The sequence below is a fragment of the Elephas maximus genome, chromosome 13, assembly GCF_024166365.1.
Source record: "Elephas maximus indicus isolate mEleMax1 chromosome 13, mEleMax1 primary haplotype, whole genome shotgun sequence".
NCBI classification, from domain to species: domain Eukaryota; kingdom Metazoa; phylum Chordata; class Mammalia; order Proboscidea; family Elephantidae; genus Elephas; species Elephas maximus.
In genome coordinates this window covers 100,947,444-100,970,074 of record NC_064831.1, presented here as the reverse complement: position 1 = coordinate 100,970,074, position 22,631 = coordinate 100,947,444, and the positions used below count along the sequence as shown (strand labels likewise).

Below are 22,631 nucleotides of genomic sequence, written 5' to 3'. Positions count from 1 at the left end.
TTACCGTCTCTGGTTTCCTGTTGAAAATATTCTAGTTTTGATTAATCCTTGAGAGTTCATTACCTAAGTTGTATCTGGCTGATGTGGTCTTACGTCCTAGATTCAGGCTGACTTCTTATGTTGTTTGTTCTCAAACTGATGGACTCCCTTTAATGTTGTAAGTTTGGTTTGGATTTTCCATATTCCCTTAATTTCTGTTTATCTGGAAATGCCCTCATTTCACCATCATATTTGAGTGAGAGTTTTGCAGGATAAATTATTCTTGGTTGGGAATTTTTTTCTTTCAAAGTTTTGTATATGTCACCCCATTGCCTTCTTGGCTGCATGATTTCTGCTGAGTAATCAGACCTTAGTCTTATTGTTTCCCCTCTGTATGTGACTTTCTGTTTTTCTCAAGCTACTGTCAGGATTCTTTCTTTATCTTTGGTTTTAGTGAGTGTGATTATGATGTGCTTGGTGATTTTCTTTTGGGGACTATCTTATATCAGGTTCATTGAACTTCTTGGATGGTCAGCTTTTCATCTTTCATGATACTAGGGAAGTTTCCTGTTAGCAGTTCTTCGATGATCCTCTCTGTGCTTTCTGTTTTGTCTCTGTGTTCTGAAATTCTGATCACTCATAAATTTTTGCTTTTGATTGTATCCCACATCATTTTCAGGGTTTCTTCATTTTTATTTTTTCTCTGATTTTTCCTCAAACGAAGTGAGTTCCAAGGATTTGTCTTCAATTTCACTGATCCTATCTCCCCAGACCTGGGGAAGTTGTGTGCTGGAGGCTTGTTAGCCAGGCAGTGAGGCACAGAGTGTCAAGAAGGGACAGATATGGCATGCAAAGGTAGATGGGCAGGAGAAAGGAAAGGAAGGGAGAGAGAGATAAGAAACTAGATTAAAAAAAAAGAAGAGGAAGGCACAAGTGGCCATGTGGTCAATAGAAAAGAATGGAAGGAATGTAACAAGAGACAAGAAACTGGGGAAAAAAGAAAAAAAAGATGTTTAGGAGGTGTTTGGGAGGAAGGAAAGGAAAGGAGGTAGACAGGAACAAGAAACCAAGGGATAAAAAAAAAAAAAGAAAGAAAGAAAATGCCCCATGGAAGCCCACTGGAATCAGGTCCCCAGCTAGCAGCATTACACAGTCCATCAAAAAGGAACAGAGGTGGTGCACAGCACCAAGTGTTCAGGAGAAACGTAAGGAAGGAAGGTAGAAAGACACAAGAAATCAAGAAAGAAAGGAAGTAAAGGGAAAAAAATGCCCAAAAGGAGCCCACTGGAAGTGAGTCCCCAGCTGAGTGGCACTGCACAACCCATCAAGAAGAAGCAGAGATGGCACATGATGCCAGATGTTCAGGAGAAAGATAAGGAATGAGGGCTGAGGGAGACAAGAAATTGAGAAAAGTAAAGAATAGAGAAAGAAAGAAAAAAAAAAGATGCCCCAAAAAGCCCACTGGTGCGGCAGCTTGGACTGGAGAAGTGGCTCCTCAGCCACACGGCACTGCACAGCCTGTCTAGAAGGAGCAGAGATGGCACACTGAGACAGTTGTTCAGGAGAAAAGAAGAGAGAGTAGAGAAAGACAAGGGAATGAGAAAAGAAAAAAAAAAATATCCAAGGGAGCCCACTGGCTTGGCAGTGCAGACTGGGGAAGTAGCTCCCAAGCCACTAGGCACTGCATATCCCATCTAGAAGGGGTGGAGATGGTACACAGCGCCAGGTATTCAGGAGACAGGAAAAGAAGGAAAGAGAAAGATGAGAAACTGAGAAATGAAGTAAAACAAAAAAGAAAAAAAAGATGCCCCCAGAGATCCCACCAATGTGGCGGCACAGACTGAAGAAGCGGCTCCCCAGCTGAGCAGCACTTCATAGCTTGACAATAAGAAGCAGAGATGGCACACGGAGCCAGGTGTTTGATAGAAAGGAAGGGAAGGAGGTGAGAGAGAGAAGAAACCAAAAGAGGCCAAAAAAAGCAACAACAGCAACAAGAAAATGGTACTGAAGGAGCCAGTCAGTGTGGGTGGCGTGAATCCAAGCAGCAAAGAGCCAATGCCACCTAGCTGAGTGACTACAGCCTGCCAGGAAGCAGCTGAGGCCAAGCAGGGTGGTGAAGGGTGGTGGGTGGGAAAGCATGTATCGTTGGTTACCAGGTGCTCTGCCACCTGCTCGGAGCTCCGTGAAGCTGCCTTCCCGTACTCCCTGTCCACTGATCTGGGTAGCTGAGGAGTCCAAGATGATGAATCCGCGCCATGTTAGCTGCTAGAGAACCTCCACTCTGTATCTCTCCTTGCTTTCTCTTCTCTGTCAGTTTGTTATTCCATCTGATGCTTGGTTGAGTTCTTCATCTCTTCATTTGACACTTAGGGTTCCAGGATTGATGTTTGTCTCTGTTACACTTAGTTTTTCGGGTCTTTGCTGTGGAGGGACAGCATGGTACTTCTGTCTATAGTCCCACATTGGCTCCACTGTAGTATGTTTTTAAACAATAGCTTTAATAAGATGTAATTCTCATACTATACAATTCACCCATTTAAGTGTACAATTCAATGGTTTTTAGTATATTAGTATAGTTGTGTATCATCACCACAATCAAGGTTTAGAACATTCTCATCACAAATAGAAACCCTGTACCCACTAGCAGCCACTCCCTATTTTACTCAACATTACCAGTCCTAGGCAACCACTAATCTACTTTCTATCTCTATGGAATTGCCTACTTTGGATATTTCATACAAGTGGAATCTTACAATTTGTAGGCTTTTGTGTCTAACTTCTTTCATTTGGCATAATGTTTTCAAAGTTCATCCATGTTGTAGCATGTATCAGTACTTCATTCCTTTTTATTGCTGAATAATATTCCATTGTATGGATATGCCACAGTTTACTTATCTATTCATCAGTTGATGGACATCTGAATTTTTTTTTTTACTTTGTGACAATTATGAATAATGCTGCTATGAATATCAGTGTACAAGTTTTTGTGTGAACATATGTTTTCATTTGTCTTGGGTATATACCTAGTGGTGAAATTGTTGGGTCATATGGTGTTTTTGGGTTATGGTGTCTCTAGGTTAAGACTTTCAATGAACTGCCAAACTGTTTTCTAATGTGACTGTAGCATTTTACATTCACCCTAGCAGTGTATGAGAGCAACACTTGTGATGATCTTGCCTTTGATCATAGGTATCCTTGTGGATGTGAAGTGCTGTCTTATTGTAGCATAGATTTACATTCAAAAAAAAAATTTTTTTTTTTAAAGGCTCATGAAAGAGCCATGCTAGTGCAGTGGTTAAACAGTTTGTGGTTTGAACCCACCAGCTGCTTCACAGGAAAAAGATGTGGCAGTATGGTTTCATAAAGATTTATAGCCTTGGAAACTCTGTAGGGGTGCTATGAGTTGAAACTAACTCAATGTCAATGGGTGTGGGTTAATGGCTGATGATGTAGAGCATCTTTTCATGTACTTCTTGGCCATTCATATAGAACATTATAATTATCAGGCAAGGACACTAAAAGCAGTTACTATGTATGATATAAAAAAGGCTCAAATAGATCTTTTAGATGTTAAAATAACAATGTCTTAAATAAAAAAGTCCTTTGAATGGGATTAACAGCAGGTTAAAATTGCAGAAGATTAATGAATTTGAAGTTGTAGAAATAGGAACTATCCAAAATGAAACACACAGAGAAAAAACACTGTGGGATAACTTCAGTCAACCTAATATTGGTGTAACTTGGAGTCCCCTAAGAAGAAGAAAGGCAAGAGAGGGAAGAAAAAAATATTTAAAGAATTAATAGCCAAATATTTCCAAATTTGATAAAAACTATAAATTCACAAATTCAAGAAGACCAATGAACCTCAAGGACAAGAAAAAAATATATTAAATTGCTCAAAGTCAGTGAGAAAATGTTATAAACAACCTTCAGGCAGAAGAAAAAGATACCAGGTGGAAATATGGATCTACACAAAGGAATGAAAAGCATCGAAAATAGTACCTACTGGAGTAAATATATAAAATTACTATCTAATTATTAAAATCTCTTTAAAAGATAATTGTCTTGATAGGAAAATTTGGAAATGGATAATGATGATGGTTGTAAATGATGAATGTAATTAATGTCATTGAATTATACACGTAAATATGTTGAAATGGCAAATGTTTTGTTGTATATATATTCACCACAATAAAAAAGGATAATTGACTGTTCAAACAAAAATAACAACATATTGTGGGGTTCATAACACTCGTATAAGTAAAATTTTGTCAACAGTAGACTAAAAGCCAGAGAGAAGGAATGGAAATATGCTATTGCAAGGTTCTTACAGTATATGTGAAGTGGTATAACGTCACTTGAAGGTGGACATTGTCAAATTGGATTTTCATAAAAGCAAGACCCAACTATACACATCTTACAAGAAATACACTTTAAATCAAAACACTCAAATAGGTTAAAAATAAAAGTATGGAAAGAGACATACCATTCTAGCGCTGTTTGGAACAAAGAACATAATCATGAATATAATTATTCATAATTATGAAGGGATCTATTTAACAATAGGGCATAACAATTGTAATAAGTGTTTACAGATTTAATCACATGACTTCAAAATATGTGAAGCAGGAGATTGACTTTCAGCATGATGGCATGAGGAGCTCTACTGATGTGCTCCCCAGTGAAACTATAAGAAAAAGTATAGAGAAATCTACAAGAAAAACCAACGACGATCATTTAAAGTCTCTGGAAATAGCGTAGGGCCAAACAGCAAATGAGGTGTCTATTCAAGTAAATCTACAAAAATTTGGTAACAAAGATGAGAATCTTTGATATTCGAACCAACGCTGCTCCCTTCCTTTCCCTCTAGCAGCTTAGGAGGCAGAGACTACTGCAGCCAAGAACAGAGGGCTCCCTCTACCTCCAGGTCCCAGTTGAAGAGGTTTTATTTCTCTGAGAAGTAATCGAATAACATAATATGTATATAACATATAAATATAACATATATTTGACAGTAATAGCATAAAGGAGGTGTGTGGGAGCAAAGCTGCATTAGGCTAAGGAAATGATTACAGATGGTAAAGTAAATTATCAAAACATATCAGTGGGTTTGTAACATTAATAGCTATTAATATTGATATTATACTATAATATTAATAGCTATAATGTGTAAAACAATAATACTACACAATAGGAAAAAGGAAATACAGCTATATAGAAGTAAAGCTTCTATATATAACTGGAATTAAGTTAGTATAAATCTGAAACTGCTTCTGATAAGATGTATATGATAAACCCTAGAGCAACCACTAAAAAATAACTAAAAATATATAGTGAAAGTTATTAGAGAAATTAAAATGATACATTAGAGAATATTCAAATATTGACCTAAGGCAAAAACAGCTAAAGAAAAATAGAGGAACAAAAAAGGCATAAATTCAATAATAACAGTAATGTGAATGGATTAAAAAATCCAATCAAAAGGCAGAAGTTGTCAGACTGGATAAAAAAGAAGATTCAATTATCTGTGGTCTCTAGGAGACACCCTTTAAATTCAAAGATACAAATAGATCAAAAGTAAAAGGATAAAAAAAGATATACTATGCAAACAGCAACAATGAGAAAGCTGAAGTGGCTATGAGACAAAATAAACTTTAATAAAAACAGGAATACTAGAGATAAAGAGTAACTATATAATAAAAGGGTCAATCCAACAGGAAGATATAACAATTATATGGATATATACACCTAATCTAATAATAATAAAAAAATCTAATAATAGAGCACCAAAATATTGAAGCAAAAACTAACAGAACTGAAGGGAGAAATAAACAATTCAACAACAATGGTTGTAGACTTCAATAACCCACTTTCAATAAAAGATAGAAGATCAACAAAGAAATAGTAGACTTGACAATACCATACACCAACTGGAACTAAGATACGTAGAGCATTCAACCTGGCAACAACAGAATATACATATTTTTTCAAGTGCACATGGAACATTCTCTAGGATAGACCATACACTAGGTCATAAAAGAAACCTAAATAAATTTAAAAGGATATAAAAAACACAAATTATATTTTCCCACAAAAATGGAATAAAACTAGAAATCAATAGCAGGAAAATAATTGAAAAACTCACAAAAATATGGAAATTTAAAAAAAAATTCTGAAATAACCAATAGGTGAAAGGAGAAATCAAAAGAGATGTCAGAAAATACTGTGAGATGAATGAAAATGACACAAAAAGGCAGCTAACACAGTCCTTAAAGGGAAATTCATAGATGTAAATGTCAATATTAAGGAAAAAGAAAGTTCTCATGGTAATAATGTAAACTTTCACTTTAAGAGTCTGGAAAAAAGAAGAGCAAATTAAGCCTAAAGCAAATAGGAGGAAGTAAAAATAAAGATTAGAGCAGATATTGATAAAATAGGGAATAGAAAACAATATTTAAAACACCAGTTGATTCCAACTCAGGGCAACCCCGTGTTTTGCAGAGTAGAACTGCACTTGATAGGGCTTTCAAGTCTGTAACTTTCTGGAAGCAGATCACCAGGACTTTCTTCCAGTGGTACCTCTGGATGAGTTCAAACTGCCAACCTTTCAGTTTGTAGTTGAGCACTTAGCTGTTTGTGTTACCCTCCTGGAAAACAATCTCTTTTCGTTGCTAGCTGCTATTGAATTGGCCCCTACTCATGGCGACCCAAATGTTGCAGAGTAGACTTGCTCCAATAGGGTTTTCTTGGCTGTAATCCTTATGGCAGCAGTTTACCAAGTCTTTCTTCCTTACAGCTGCTGTGTGGGTTAGAACTGCCAATCTTTAGGTTAGCAGCCAATTGCAAATTGCTTGTGCTACCCAGGTTTGTAAAACCAAAATTTGTTTTTTTAAAAAGGCCAACAAAATTGATAAACCTTTTGGTCTGACCAAGGTAAAAAGAGGAGTCAAATTAATAGTATCAGGAATGAAAGAGGAGATATTACAACCGATCTTACAGAAAAAAAAATAAAGACAAAGGAATGCTATGCCAACAAATTAGATAACAGATGGAATGGACAAATCCTCGAAAGACCCTACCAAATCTGGCTCATGAGTAAATAGAAAATCTGAATAGGTCTATCACAAGTGAACAGATTGAACTAGTAAAAGAAAATCTGAATAGGTCTATCACAAGTGAACAGATTGAACTAGTAAAAGAAAATCTGAATAGGTCTATCACAAGTGAACAGATTGAACTAGTAAAAAAAAAAAAAAAAAAAAAAGAAGATCCAGAAAGTGGACAGGCCCAGACATTTTCACAGGTGAATTCTACCAAACATTTGAAGAATAATTAAGACCGATCCCTAACAAACTCTTCCAGAAAGTAGAAGAGTATGAAACATTTCCTAACTCATTTTATGTAACCAAAATTACCCATACCAAAACTAGACAAAGTCATCACAAGAAAGAACACTACAGACCAATATCTCTTGTGAACATGGCAGCAAAAATCATCATAGTTAAAACTGAATTCAGCTATATATAAAAAGAATTATACACCATGACCAAGCGGAATTTATCCCATGAATACAAGGTTGGTTTAACAGCCAAAAATCAATTAATGTAACACATCATACCAATAGAATGAAAAATAAAAATCACATGATCATTTCACTAGATTCAGAAAAAAAAAGGACAAAATTCAACACCCTTTCATGATAATATTAAAAAAAAAAAAACTTAAATAAATAAACTAGGAGTAGAAGGAAATTTTGTCAATTTGTTAACAGCATCTATGAAAAACCCACAGTTAACTCTGTACTTAATGTTGAAAGACTGGTTGCTTACTTCCTAAGATCAGGAACAAGATACGTGTGTCTGCTCTCATCTCTCTTATTCAGTGTTGTATTGGAGGTTATATCCAGAGTAAACAGTTAAGAGAAAGAAATGAAGGCATCCAGGTTGCAAAAGAAGGAGTAAAACTATCTCTATTCACAGATGACATGACCTTGTATGTAGAAAATTTTCATGAAACCATTAAAAAAAACAACAAAAAAAAGACCCTACTAGAATCAATAATCAAGTTCAGCAAAGTTGCAGGATATAAGATCAATGCACAAAAATCAATTGTATTTCTATACACTTGACATGAATAGTCCAAAAATAAAATTAAGAAAACATTCTCATTTAAAACAACATAAAAAAAAAAACATAAAACATTTAGGAATGAATTTAACAAAAGAAGTGCACAACTTTTACCCTGAAAACTACAAATCATCGATGGAGGAAATTAAAGATCTCTTGTTGTATGCCATCAAGTTGATTCCAATTCATAGCCACCCTATAGAACAGAGTAGAACTGCCTCATAGGGTTTTAGGCTATATAATCTTTACAGAAGCAGGCTACCACGTCTTTTCTCCCTCAGGGTGGCTGGTTGGTTTGAACTGCCAACCTTTTGGTTAGCAGTCAAGCACTTAACAATTGTACCACCCAGGCTTCTTAAAAAATAATGTAAACATTGAATAAACATTCCATGTCCATGAATCAGAAAACTTAGCATCGTTAGGATGGCAAGATTGTCCAAACTCATCTACAGATTCAGCACAATCTATCACAATTCCAGCTGAGTTTCTTGTAGATAGAAATTGACAATCTGATTCTCACATTATTATGGAATTGCAAGAGATCTAGAATAACCAAAAGATAAGTGAAATTAGAGGACTCACACTTTCCAATTTCAAAACTCACTATAAAGCAACAGTAAGTAAAACAATGTGGCACTAGCACAAGGATAGAAATATAGCTCAAGGAAATAGAATTCAAAGTCCAGAAATAAACCTACACATCTATGAGCAACTGATTTTTGACAAGAGCGCTAGGCAACTCAATGAGTGAAAGAAGAGTCTCTTCAACAAATGGTGCTGGAACAACTAGGTAGCCACATGCAAAAAATGAAGTTGGATCTTTCCTTCATATCACATACAAAAATTAAGTCAAAATGGATCAAAGATTTAAATGTAAGAGCTAAAAATGCAAAACTTTTAGAAGAAAACATAAATTTTCATAGTCACTAATTTGGCAAAATATTCTTATATCTGACACGAAAAGCAGGAGCAACCAAAGAAAAATTAGATAAGTTGGACTTCATCAAAATTAAAAACTTTGCACTTCAAAAAACATCATCAAGAAAGTAAAAAGACAACTCACAGAATGGAAGAAAATATTTGAAATTATATATCTGATAAGATAACTGTATTTGGAATGTGTAAAGAAGCCTTACAACTCAATAACGAAAAGACAAACAGCCCAGTTAAAAGGTGGGCAAAGAATGTGAATAGACATTTCTCCAAAGAAGATATACAAATAGTCAATAAGCACATGAAAATACATTCAGTATCAATAGTCATTAGGGAAACGCTAATCAAAGCTACGTGAGATACCACTTCACCCCACTAGGATGACTGGAATCAAAACTCAGATAGTAAGTGCTGGCTAGGATTAATCAGAACTCTCGTACACTACTGGTGGGAATGTCAAATGTAACTGCTTTGGAATATAGCCTGGCCTTCCTCAAATAATTAAACACAGAGTTACCCAAGACCCAACAACTCCACTCCTAGGTATGTACCCAAGAGCAATAAGAATATACCCACAAAAAACCTGTATATGAATGTTCACAGCAGTATTATTCATAATAACTAAAAGACGGAAACAACCCAACTGTGCACTAACTGATGGATGGATAAACTGATGATGGATAAAAGAGATAAAGTATTGATATATGCTACAGCATTGATGAACCTTGAAAACATTATTCAAAGAAAAGAGACTGATTCATATGAAATGTCCAGAACAGGAAAACATATAGAGAACAACGTAGATCAGTGGTTTCCTAGTTCCTTGAGGACTTAATAGCTAATGTGCACTGGATTTCTTTTTGATGTGATGAAAATATTCTAAAATTGATCGTGGTGACTGTTGTAAATACTTGTGAATATACTTAGTAAGACTGTACACTTTAAATAGGTAAATTGTACTGTATGTGAACTATATTCTAACGATGCTGTTAAAATCTGGGTGAAGCAAACACTGATAGGACTGTCAGGAGAAACAGACAAATCCACAATTAAAGACAGACACTTTAATACCCCTCTTCCAGTCACTGATATAAAAAATATACAGTGAATCAGAAAGTTTATAGAAGACATGAACAACACTATCAACTACCTTGACTTAAATGACATAGAACACTTCACCCAAAACAGCGGGATACATATTCTTTTCAAGTGTACATGGAACATTTACCTAGCTAGGCCATGTTTTGCACCATAAAACAAGTACTAATACATTTAATGGAAACTCTGGTGGTGTAGTGGTTAAAAGCTATGGCTGCTAACCAAAAGTTCGGCAGCTCGAATACATTTAAACGTGAATACAAAATGAAATCACCAAAAATGACCACGTAGGGAATTCTAAAACACTATCCCTCCCCCAAAGCAACAATTAAACTCCCAGAATCAACATTTTCAGAACTTTGGAATCTAATAAAAAACTCAAAACAGAGGAATGCTTAATGAACAAAGAATCTGATTAATTTTAGTAAGAGAGCATTGTGTTGTTTTAACTTACCCACCTACCATCCCCTCTTCCCTAGCTCAGTACTGGCCATGGGGATGGCACGCTACATTCCTGGCGTGGCTTGCTGGTGAGGTGGTCTTTAAAAAACATAAACTTTAGAGATACCCTTCATTTTGGCTAACATGGCTAATAATTGAGGGGCCTGTGTGGCAAAGGTGTAGGAAGTGTGTGTCTCCAGGGGACCATAATTTAAATTAATCAGTGCCTGTGCTAATACTGACACAAAGTGAGTAGGAGGGTCCATTTGCTACTTAGTTAAATAAATAGGAGTTCTTCGAGAAACTCATTATGGTTTTTAATTAAATCAGTTTCCTGGGCCAGTAAGGATGGTGGAAGTTCTACTGAATGCCTTATTCAAGAACCCAAAATTGTGTACTGTGAGAAACAAAAACCGGGAAGTGTGACTACTCCTACTTTGTTCTTCCTGTTCAAGATCGCTTTGGCTGTTTTGATCCCCTTGCAATTCCACATGAATTTTAGGATTGGCTTTTCCATTTCCACACACACAAAAAAAGGCTGTTTGAATCTCGGTAGGAACTTCATTGAATCTTACAGGGGTAGTTCTGCTCTGTCTTATAGGGTCACCATGAGTCAGAATCGGCTCAATGGCAACAGGGTTACAGATTACTTTAGGGACTATTGACATCTTAACAATATTAAGTCTTCCAAGACATGGACCGAGAATGTCTTGCCATTTATTTAGATCTTTAATTTCTTTCAGCAATGGTTCACAATTTTAAGTGTACAAATCACTCTCCTGCTTGGTTGAATTTATTCCTAGGTATTTTATCCTCTTAGATGCTATTGCTAATATATTGTTTTCTTAGTTTCCTTTTCAGATAGCTTGTTTCCAGATTACCGAAACACAACTCATTTTTATGTGCTCATTTTTGTCCACTGTGACTTTGCTAAATTCATTTATTAGCTCTAGTGGTATTCTTGTGGATTTTTTTTGGATTTTCTATATATAGGGTCATGTCATCTGCTAGTATAGTTTTACTTCTTTCTTTCCAATTTGGATACATTTTATTTCTTTTCCTTGCCTAATTGCTGTGGCAAGTGCTTCCAGTACAATATTGAATAGCAGTGGTAAAAGTGGGTCTCATTCCTGACATTAGGGGAAAAGCTTTCTGTCTTTTACTATTGAGTGTGACGTGAGCAGTGTTTTTTTTTTTTTATAAATGCCTTTTGTCATATTGAAGATATTGGCAACTTCCATTGGCAGTTTCTGGAGTGTTTTATCCTGAAAGGGCCTTTTGTCAAATGCCTTTTCCATGTCCAGTTGAGATGATCATGTGGCTCTTTTCCTTCATCCTGTTAATGTGGTGCATTACACTGATTGATTGTCTTATATTAAACACTTGCTTTCCTGCGACAAATCCCACTTGGTCATGGTATAAAATGTTTTAATATGTTGTTGGACACATTTTGTTAGTATTTTTTTGAGGATGTTTGCATCTGTATTCATAAGGGATATTTGTCTGTAGCTTTGTTTTTTCTTGTGCTTTCTTTGCCTGGCTTTGGTATCAGGGCAATGCTGGTCTCATAGATTAAGTTAGGAAGTGCTCCTTCCTATTCTATTTTTTTGAAAAAGTTTAAAAATACAATGGAATACTACTGAGCCAGAAAGAGAAATGAAGTCTTGATACTCGCTACAACATGGATGGAGCTTGAAGACATTGTTGTTGTTGTTGTTGTTGTTAGGTGCCATCGAGTCGGTTCTGACTCATAGCAACCCTATGCACAACAGAACGAAACACTGCCCGGTCCTGTGCCATCCTTACAATCGTTGTTATGCTTGAGCTCATTGTTGCAGCCACTGTGTCAATCCACCTTGTTGAGGGTCTTCCTCTTTTCCGCTGACCCGTACTCTGCCAAGCATGATGTCCTTCTCCAGGGACTGATCCCTCCTGACAACACGTCCAAACTATGTAAGACACAGTCTTGCCATCCTTGTCACTAAGGAGCATTCTGTTCACACTTCTTCCAAGACAGATTTGTTCGTTCTTTTGGCAGTCCATGGTATAGTCAATATTCTTTGCCAACAGCACAATTCAAAAGCATCAACTCTTCTTCGGTCTTCCTTATTCATTGTCCAGCTTTCACATGCATATGATGCGATTGAAAATACCGTGGCTTGGGTCAGATGCATCTTTGCTCTTCAACACTTTGAAGAGGTCCTTTGCAGCAGATTTACCCCATGCAATGTGTCTTTTGATTTCTTGACTGCTGCTTCCATGGCTGTTGATTGTGGATCCAAGTAAAATGAAATCCTTGACTTCAATCTTTTCTCCGTTTATCATGATGTTGCTCCTTGGTCCACTTGTGAGGATTTTTGTTTTCTCTATGTTGAGGTGCAATCCATACTGAAGACTGTGGTCTTTGATCTTCATCAGTAAGTGCTTTAAGTCCTCTTCACTTTCAGCAAGCAAGGTTGAGTCATCTGCATAACGCAGGTTGATTATGAGTCATCCTGCAATCGTGATGCCCCGTTCTTCTTCATATAGTCCAGCTTCTCATATTATTTGTTCAGCATACAGATTAAATAGATATGGTGAAAGAATACAACCCTGATGCACACCTTTCCTAACTTTAAACCAATCAGTATCCCCTTGTTCTGTCCAAACAACTGCCTCTTGATCCATGTAAAGGTTCCTCATGAGCACAATTAAGCGTTCCGGATTTCCCATTCTTTGTGGTGTTATCCATAGTTTGTTATGATCTACACAGTCAAATGCCTTTGCATAGTCAATAAAGCACAGGTCAACATCCTTCTGGTATTCTCTGCTTTCAGCCAGGATCCATCTGACACCAGCAATGATATCCCTGGTTCCATGTCCTTTTCTGAAACCAGCCTGAATTTCTGGCAGTTCCCTGTTGGTATACTGCTGCAGCCGCTTTTGAATGATCTTCAGCAAAATTTTGCTTGCGTGTGATATTAATGATATCGTTCTATAATTTCCACATTCAGTTGGATCACCTTTCTTGGGAATAGGCATAAATTGAAGACATTATGCTGAGTGAAATGAGTCAATCACAGAAGGATAAATATTGTGTGACCTTACTTATATAAAAATACAAGTATAGACAAATGTATAGAGACCAAAGTTTATTAATGGATACTAGGGGTGGGAGGGAGGGGAACAGAGGGATTATTGCTTATGGAGCCTGAGTTTCAGTTTACAGTGATGGAAAAATTGTATTGATTAAGCATAGAGTTGCACAGCTGATTAATATAATTGCTGTCAATAAGTGGTAAACCTGTAAAAAGTTGAATTGGCAAAAATTGTGTAATAGGTATATTTACAACAACAACAACCAAAAGAGCAGCTGCTGAGGCTGTTTATGCACAACCAAACACCTTATGGGATTTGGTTACTTGGTTTGAAGGTTTAGGGTCATGGTTCCAAGGGATATCCCTATTAATTGGCCTAATGTGGTTAGTGTCTCTGTTCTAGCTCCTAGAATGTTGTTTAGTGCCTGGGGTCTTAAAAGCTTGCAAGTGGCCATCCAAGGTACAACAATTGGTCTCTATTTACCTAGATCAACAGCATAGAAAGGAGAATGAGGAATCAGAGGAAGAAATCAAAGGCATGTCCGGTACTTCCGTGAACAACTGCCTCCTTTGCCAAAGAGACCCAGAAAAAATGGATGATGCCTGGCTACCATTATGGAACATTTTTGTCAAAGATTTTATAGAAGAATTCTTACCAAAAGAGAAAAAATACAGAAGATAATTTCAAATTCTTACAGAATTCAGAATTTCTGGAGCCATATAGGAGGGATGAACCCTCAATGCTATTGCTCTGAGATAATTTTTAACATTAAACTGAAAATATCCCCCAAATCTTCTTAAAATCAAGCAATAGAGACAGAGCCAACATTGCGCTATAGATAGAAGCACCAAGTCATCCCTCTGCAGCAAAGACATGAAAAACTTAGTAAAACAGATACAAATGTCAATTCTGGAACCTTAAGCAACAAATAAAGAACTCGATCAAGAACCAAATGGAATAAGAAACTGGCAGAGAACAGAGAGTGAGGAGAGCTACGGAGTGGAGGCCCCCTCTCAGCTAACATGGCCAGATTTGCCCTCTTGGACTACAGCCACCAAAGAAAGCAGATAGGGAGTATGGGAAGGCAACTTCATGGAGCTTCTAACAGGAGACAGAGCACCCAGTAACCAGGGATATTTGCTTTCCCACCCCCACCCTTCTTCCCTGTACGAAGCCCCTGCCTTCCCTGTACGAGGCCTCTACCACTTTCCAATGGACCACAGTCACTTGGCCAGAGAGATATCAGCTCACCACTGCCTGAATTTTCCATCTTGGGCCTCAGCCACCAAGGACTGTGGACAGAGAGTACAGGAAGGCACTTCATGGAGCTCCCGACAGGCAACAGAGCACCCAGTAACCAGGGATACACACTTTCCCACCCCCCACCCTTTTTCCCTTTATGCAGCTTCCACCCCCACCAGTGGCCTCTTCAACACCATTTTTTGTTTGTTTGTTTTGGTTTGTATTTTTGTTTGTTCATTTTTTTTGATTTTTTTTTTGTTGTTGTTGTTGCTTCTCTTTGTCTCCCTTCCCTTCCTTTCTCTTGTCCAGCTATCCCCAGGTGTCATCTCCTTCCCTTCTTGATGGGCTGTGATTTTTTGGTTTGTTGATTTTTTCTTTTCTTTTTTTTTTTTTTTCCTGTTTCTTCTCTCTCTCTCCTTTCCTTCCTTTCCTTTCTCCCATCCACCCAGCCCAGTGCACCACTCCTGCCCCTTCTGGAGGGGTCATGCTGCACAGCTGGGTCGAAGAGTCACTGCACATGGCCTCCCCATGTCTGCACCACTGTCACCAACTGGCTCCCTCAGTGGTCATTGTATAATGATAAAGGTGTCAATCTTCCAAAAGAACGTAACAAATGTGTATCCCCCTAACAACACAGCATCAAAATATATGAGGTAAAAACTTATAGAACCTCAAAGAAAAATAGACAAATCCACTATTATAATTAAAGACTACAACCCTACTCCATCAGTAACTGACAGATCTAGCAGCAGAAAATCAGTTAGGATATTGAACTAAACAGTATAATCAATCAGCTGTATGTAACTGACATTTATAGAATACTTCATCCAACAACAACAGATTACACACTCTCCTCAAGCTCACATGGAAGATCTACCAAGATCCTGGGCCATAAAACACACCTTAACAAATTTAAAAGAATATAAATCATACAAATCATCCTCTCAGACCACAGGGAAATTAAACTAGAAATCAGTAACAAAATAGCCAGACCCCCCCCCCACACACACAAATACTTGGAGTTCACACTGCACACTTCTAAATAACACATGGATAAAAGAGGAAGTCCAAAGAGAAATTAAAAACATTTTTTTCAGCTAATGAAAATACAACGAATCAAAATTTGTAGGAAGCAGTGAAAGTAGTGCTTAGAAGGAAATTTATAGCATTGAATGCATATACTAGATGATAAGAAATATCGAAAACCAGTAATCCAAGCTTCCACTTAAGAAACTCAAAAAAGAAGGACAAATTAAGTTCAAAGGAAGCAGAAAAAAGGAAAAAATAATTAAAATTAGAGAAAAAACCAGTAAAACTGCAAACACGAAATTATTAGAGAAAATCAATCAAACCAAAAGCTGATTTTTTGAAAAGAAAAATAAGCTTGATAAAATGCAGCCAGGCTAACCTAGAAAACAAGAGTAAAGACACAAACCGCTAATATTAGAAATGAAGAAGTGGCTATCATAACTGATCCCATGGACATTAAAAGAATATTAAAAGAATACTATGAACAACTCTATGTCCACAAATTTCAGAACTTAAATGGACAAATTCCTTGAAATACACAATCTACAAAAATTTACACAAGGTGAAATGGATAATTTACATATGCCTCTATATTTAAAGTACTTGAATCAACATTTAATAGCCTTCCAAAACAGAATGGGCCAGGCCCAGATGGTTTCACTGCTGAACTCTACCAAATATTTAACTACAAATTAACATCAATCTTTTCAAACACTCTCAAAATTTATGAAACGAAGGAACACTATCTCACTGTGTGAAGCCAAAATTACCCTAATATATTATTAAGAAGACAAAGATATTACTAGGAAGGAAAATTACAGACTAATATCCTGTTGAGATAGATGCAAAAATTTCCAACAGAACAGCAAATTAAATACACAATATATAAAATGAATTGTACATTATGATCAAGTGGGATTTATCGCAGGTATGCAAGGTTGGGTCAACATTTTCAAGCCAATTAATGTAATTCATCATACCAGTGGGGTAAAGAAGAAAATCATATGATCATAATAATATGTGCAGAAAAAAAAAAAAACACGGCACATTTGGCAAAACCCAACATTCATTTATGATAAAAACTCTCAGCAAACTAAGAATAGAGAACTTTCTCAACTTGATAACATCTACGAAATACCTACAACTAACATCATACTTAATGATGAGAAATTAGATGCTTTCCCCCTAAGATCTGGAAAAAGACAATGATGTCCCCTCTCACCACTCCTACTCAACAGCATACCAGAAATCCTAGCTAATGGAATTAGACATGAAAAGGAAATGAAAGGCATATGAGTTGGAAAGGAAGGAATAAAACTGTCTTTGTAGATGATATGATTGTCTATATAGAGAATCCCAAAGAATCAACAACAAAAACAAAAAACTCCCAGCACTAATAAGTAATTATAGCAAGTTGCAGGATACAAGGTTAATATTCAAAAGTCAATTGCTTTCCTATATACCAGCAATGAGAAAATGGAACTTGAAATTAAAAACATGTACCTCATCGACAAACCAACACTAAAGTTTATATGAAAAGGTAAAAGACCTGGAATAGTTGGAACAATACTGAAGAACAAAATTGGAAGACTGACACTAGTTCAAGACTTCCTATAAAGCTACAATGACAAGAGAGTATGTTATCGGACAAATAACAGACAAATAGATCAGTGGAACAGAATAGAAAGTCCAAAAATTGACATACACAAATAATCAACTGAAGTCTGACAAATAAGCAAAGGCAGTTCAATGGAGAAAGTATCATCTTTTCAACAAATGGTGCTAGAATAACTGAACATCCAAGTGCAAGGAAGTGATTCTAGCCACAAAGTTTACATCTTTCATACAAAAAAGCTGAAAATGGATCATCCACCTGAATATAAGATGCAAAGTTATACAACTTCTAGAATTTAATATAGGAGAAGATCTAAGTGACCCTGGGTTTAGTGATGGATTTTTAAATACAATATCAAAAGTATGATTCATAAAAGAAAATATTAATAAATTGAATTTAATTATAATTGAAAACTTCTCCATAAGGGTTGAGAGACTGTGGCACTGCTAAGAGAATGAAAGGTAAAGTCACAGTCTGTGAGAGAATATTTGCAAAACACATCTCTGATAAAGGACTTATATCCAAAATATACAAAAGTCTTTTAAAACTCCATAATAATAATAACCCATTTACAAAATGGGCAAAATATCTGAACAGACCTCACTAAAGGAGATATACAGATGGCAAACAGGCATACTAAAACATGCTCAACATCATATGTCATTAAAGAATTGCAAATTAAAACGACAATGAGATATCACTACACACCAGTTGCCATCAAGTCAATGCTGACTTATGATTACCCCCATGTATGTCGGAGTAGAACTGTGCTCCATAGGGTTCTCTTTTTCTTTGTTTTTATTGTGTTCTAGGTTAACGTTTACAGCACAAATTTGTTACTCAGTTAAAAAATTTGTACACATATTGTTCTGTGACATTGTTTGCAATCCCTGCAATTTGTCAGCACTCTCACCCTTTCTCTTGACTTCCTGGGTTCCCCATGTCCATTCATCCAGGTTTCCTGTCCCTTTCTGCCTTCTCATCTTTGCTTTTGGGCAGGTGTTGCCCATTAGGTCTCGTATACTTGATTGAACTAAGAGTCACGTTCCTTACTTGTGTTATTGTTTGTTTTATAGGGCAGTCTAATGTTTGGCTGAAAGGTGAACTTTGGGAGTGGCTACTGCTTTGAGTTAGCAGGGTGTCCAGGGACCATAGTCTCAGGCATCCCCAAGTATCTCTCAGACCAGTAAGTTTGGCCTTTTTTGTGAATTTGAATTTTGCTCTACATTTTTCTCCCGCTTTGTCTGGAACCCTTTGTTGTGATCCCTGTCAGAGCAGTTGTTGGTGGTAGCTGGCCACCATCTATTCTGGGTTCAGGATGGTGGAGGCTGTGGTTCATGTGGTCCATTGATCCTTCGGACTAATATTTTCCTTGTGTCTTTGGTTTTCTTCATTGTCCTTTGCTCTGAACACGATGGAACCAATAGATGTGTCTTAGATGACCACTAGGAAGTTTTCAAGATCCCAGATGTGGCTCACCAAAGTAGGATGTAGAACATTTTCTTTATGAGCTATGTTATGCCAATGGGCCTAGGTGTCCCATGAGACCACGGCCCCCAGGCCTCAGCCCCAGTAACTCAGCCCTTCAAGGTGTTTGGATGTGTCTAGGAAGCTTCCATGACCTTGCCGGGGTCGAGTTGTACTGACTTCCCCTATATTGTGTGTTGTCTTTCCTTTCACCAAAGTTAACACTTGTCTACTATGTAGTTAGTGATTTCCCTTCCCCTCCCTCGTAACCATCAAATATTTTTTTTTTCCTGTGTGTAAACCCTTGCTTGACTTTTTATAATAGTGGTCTCATACAATTTGTCCTATTGTGATTGACTTATTTCACTCAGCGTAATGTCCTCTATGTTGTGAGATGTTTTGTGGATTCATCATTATTCTTTATGATTATGTAGTATTCCATTGTTTGTATGTACCATAATTTGTTTATCCATTCATCTCCTGACAGGCACTTAGGTTGTCTCCATCTTTTTACTATTGTGAATAATGCTGCAATGAACATGGGTGTACATATGTCTATTCATGTGACAGCTCTTATTTCTCTAGGATATATTCCTACGAGTGGGATTGCTGGATCATATGGTATTTCAGTTTCCCCAAAGATAATGGCATCCAAGGTTTTGTCTTCAATCTCTCTGATTATGTCTTCCATTGTTTCAAATTTGCTCCTAAAACCTTCTATTGAGTTGTCCATTTCTGAAATTTTGTTGTTTTTCTTCTGGATTTCTCATTGCTATTTTTGTATGATTTTTGTTTATTTTGACTTATTTTCTTGAGTTATTTTCCTGAATTCTTCTATTACTTTGTGTTTTTCTTGACTTTGGCTATTTTTTTTTTCATTGTTTTTGTCTGAGTTTTTCATGATTTTGTCTATTTTTTCTCTTGTTTTTTTATGTGTTTTCTTTGATGTCTTCCTTAATCTCTTGGAGACCCCTAAATATTAGTCTTTTGAATTCCATGTCTTGTCGTCCCACTGCCTTTTCTTCTACTGGAAGGTCATCTGTCTCTTTATTTTGGTTACTTGCTAGAGCCGTATTGTCCTGTTTTTTTATATTTCCATTTTATCTGCCTTTTCTGAGACATTAAGGTACTATTTTCTGTATTTATTGATTGTGTGTTCATTTGCTTAACCCTGCTTTTTTGTTTTGTTTTGATATGTCAGTGTGGGTGGGCTTGTTGGGCTTTGCTTCTTGCTCCTCTGTGGGCACAATAGCTCTCACCACCTTGTCTGGCCAGGCAGAGAAGCAGCAGGCAGGGTGAGCTCACTTTGCTGTACACTGGCAAGGTGTCTGAGGGTGGACTGGGTGGGTGCTGTGTGCCTCCTCATGTTGGTCCTGTATTGTGGGAGCATTCACAGCCCCTTGCCAGAGAGGCAGGGGTGTTGGATGGGAAGTGGTGCAGGCTCACATCGCTCCATCCACCAGCTGGTCCAGTGGTGGGAGGCAAGGGGCAATGCGAGTGTGGTGTGGCAGCAGGCCTGAGCTTAGGATACTTTAACAGCACCGTGAGGGCTGGCAAGAAGGTGGAGTGGCATACAGTGCTAGGTAAGAGGGACAAAGAAAAGAGAGAAAGAGGAGAAAAAATGGTACAGACTTGGTGGGTAGGGGTGGCACAGACCTGGTGGGTGAGGTATCATACATGGCTAGGTCGGGGCAGGGGAATAAAACAAAAGGCATGGTGAGGTCTGGCATGGGGGGGCAGGGCAGGCCCATGGTCACAGCAAGCTGGTGGCTCTCTAGCTGCAGTGGTGCGATGTGGCCCAGTGAGAAGAAGTTGAGGTGGTGTATGGGGCGTGGCAGGAGGGAGGAAGAAAAGGAAGAGGAAAACAAAAAAGAAGAGTGTAGTCAGAGCTAGCGGGCAGGGGGAGAGGGTGAACCCAGGCTGGCAGCGGGCCCATGGCTCTCTAACTGTGGAGGTGTGATATGGCCTAGTGGGAGAGGGTAGAGGTGGCATACAGGGCTAGGTGGGAGGGAGAAAGAAAAGGAATAAAGGGGAACCAAAAAACAAAACAAATGACATGGTGGGAGCTGGCCACTGGGGGTGTGGGGGACCCAGGGCTGTGGTGGGCCAATAGCCCTCTACCCATGGCAGTGCAGCAAGACCTGGAGTGAAGGGGAAAATGTGGTGTACAGGGCTAGGTGGAGGGAGAAATACAAGAACAGGGAAAAAGAGAGAGAGAGAGAAAGGCATAGCTTGAGCCAGTAGCTGGGGGCAGAGCAGACCCTGGTGGTGGTAGGCTGGTGGCTCTCTAGCCAAGGCAGCAAGTCCTGGCCTGGAGGAAAGGGGTAGAGGTGAGATATGGGGCTAAGGGGGCAGGAGAAGGAAAAGGAGGAAAGGGAAAAAGAAAAAAAATTGGTGCAGTAGGTGGAGGCAAGGGGGATCCAGGCTGGTGGCAGGATGGTAGCTCTCTACCTGTGGCAATGTGTTATGACCTGGCAGGAAGGGGTGTAGGTGTGGTACAGGGCTAGGTTGGAGGGTGAAAGAAAAGGAAGGTAAAAAAAGAAAAAAAAATGATGTGGTAGGAGCTAGCACGTGGGAGCAGGGTGGAGCAGGGGTGATGGTAGGCTGGTAGCTCCCTAGTTGAACAGTGCAGCATGGCCCGTTGGGAAAGGGCGGGGGTGGTGAAAGACTCTAGGGGATAAGGAGAAAAGAAAAGGAAGATAGGGGAAAAAATGGCATGGCAGGATATGGAGGATGGGGGTGGGGCAGACCCAAGGTAACAGGGTTGAATTGCACAGCACTGCCCATCTGGAAGGATGGGGTGGCTTATGGGGCTAGGTAGGAGAGAGAAAGTGAAGCAAGGGGGAAAAAATTCAGAAGCCAGTGAGTGGGGGTGGGGCAGAACCAGGGTGATGGCAGGCCAGTAGCTCTCTAGCCGAGTGACACGGCATGGCCCATCAGGAAGGTCCAGGGGTGGTGAACAGGGCAGAAGGGTGAGGGGTGGGAAAACATGTTTTTCTGGAGTACCGGCTGCACTGTTTCCTGTTGGGATCTCCGTGGAGTTGCCTTCCCATACTCTGTCCGAGGTTGTTTCTGGCTGTACTCCAAGGTGATGAAGCTGTGCCCAGTTAGTTGACAGGTGACCTTCACTCCGTATCTTTCCTTAAAAAAAAAAAAAAAAACTCTGTTTTTGTTCAATTTCTTCTACCATCCGATGTTCGATCTGGTCCCTTATCCTTTCATTTGATACTTAGAGTTCCAGAATTTAAGTATGTATCTGTTTTACTTAATTTTTCAGGTTTTTGCTGCAGAGGGACAGCATGGTCCATCTGTCTAGGCAACATGTTGGCTCTGCCTCCTCGATAGGGTTTTCATTGGCTGATTTTTCCAAACTAAATTGCCAGGACTTTCTTCTGAGGTGGACTTGAAATACCAGCCTTTTGCTTAGCAGTGGAGCATGCACTTCCCTGGGACTCCCCATATTTATTAAAATGGCTAAAATCGATAACATTGATGACACAAATGCTGGTTAGAATGTGGAGCAACAAGAACTCTCATTCATTACTGGTATAAATGAAAAATTACACAACCACTTTGGAAGACAGTCTGCCAGTTCTTACAAAGTTAAACATAGGCTTACCATA

At 38.2% G+C, this 22,631-nt stretch overlaps 1 long non-coding RNA gene across 1 annotated transcript in view; it reads right to left on the bottom strand.

The window, feature by feature from the left end:
- Positions 1-22,216, bottom strand: part of LOC126057203 (uncharacterized) — a 31,397-nt gene extending 9,181 nt beyond the window's left edge. Inside the window, exon 1 of the long non-coding RNA XR_007512450.1 lies at positions 22,015-22,216. This is a non-coding gene — a long non-coding RNA (uncharacterized LOC126057203). The remainder of the gene's footprint in view (positions 1-22,014) is intronic.
- Between the last annotated feature and the right edge of the window lie 415 nt (positions 22,217-22,631).